Below are 1,461 nucleotides of genomic sequence, written 5' to 3'. Positions count from 1 at the left end.
TGATCGTGGCCAGAGTACCAGCTGTCAGGCTTTCGTGCGGGTGGCACGTAAATAGCACCATTTGAGCGTGACCGTTGCCAATGTCGCCTTCCTGGCACGTGAAAAGACATTCAAGCAAGTTTGTTGCCAGTACCGCTGGACTGGCCCTTGTGCAGGTGGCATGTAAAATACACCATTTCAAACATGTCCGTTGCCAGTACCTCCTGACTAGCCTTCGTGCCAGTGGCACGTAAAAGCACCTACTACACTCTCGGAGTGGTTGGCATTAGGAAGGGCATCCAACTGTAGAAACTCTGCCAAATCAGATTGGAGCCTGGTGTAGCCTTCTGGAATTAATCGATATTAATTAATATATGATTTTTTACCCTATTTTTTAATATATTAACCATTACCGAGTTCTCATACTGGATATATGCGACGCAGTAAATATTTTCTGCAGACATATTCCTGGAATTATCGCGCCAAAACGTAGACTTTTGAAATTTACCATTAAGCTGTAATTAGCAGAACCATATACAGGCGGTGGGCAACTTTGTATATGGCGGTGGGCAACTTTGTATAGGGTTCTGAGGATTATGGTTACATTACAAATCAGGCTGAAGAGAAATAGACAGTCGGTAAGATCGTTAATTTTGAAACCGGTCCCTGTTTAATAATGATTTTTTTCGTTGATTTTAAATGTCTTGCCCACTTACGTTTTGGTATTCCGCTATATTTCATGTTGAGAACAATTTAAGTCTTAATAGACACAAGATGTGATCTATTTCTAGCACATTGAATGTCCATGTTAGTGGTCAATGTTATATATAAAAATATGTATATATATATATATATATATCCATCTATCTATATACATCTATCTATCTATATATATATATATATATATATATATATATATATATATATATATATATAAAATATAGGGTGAAAATCAGATATTAATTAATATCGATTTACTACCAGGAAGCTAGCATATTTAAAGAATCCGAGAGATTCAGAAAAAATATCTGAAATCTAAGTGGATTAAGGTATATTTTTATATATAGAAAGATGACCAGTAGGGTGGACATTTAATATGCTAGAAATAGCTCACATGTTGTGTCTACTAAGACATTTCGCTAATTTTTTTTGAGAACTACTAGGTCTTAGTAGACACAACATGAGCTATTTCTAGCATATTAAATGTCCACCCTACTGGTCATCTTTCTATATATAAAAATATATATATATATATATATATATATATATATATATATATATATATATATATATATATATATATATATATATATGTATATATATATAACTATATATATAAAAATGAGAATGTGTGTCTGTCTGTCTGTGTGTGTGTGTGTGTGAATCCCTAAAACTCGAGAACTACGTAACCAATTGCATTCAAATTTTACAGATGCCTTACTTAGGGTTCCAGTTGTGTTTTAGTCAAAAAAATTTTTTAAT

The sequence above is a fragment of the Octopus bimaculoides genome, chromosome 20 (assembly GCF_046866305.1).
Source record: "Octopus bimaculoides isolate indiv1 chromosome 20, ASM4686630v1, whole genome shotgun sequence".
Lineage (NCBI taxonomy): Eukaryota > Metazoa > Mollusca > Cephalopoda > Octopoda > Octopodidae > Octopus > Octopus bimaculoides.
Note: the sequence above shows the minus strand (reverse complement) of the source record.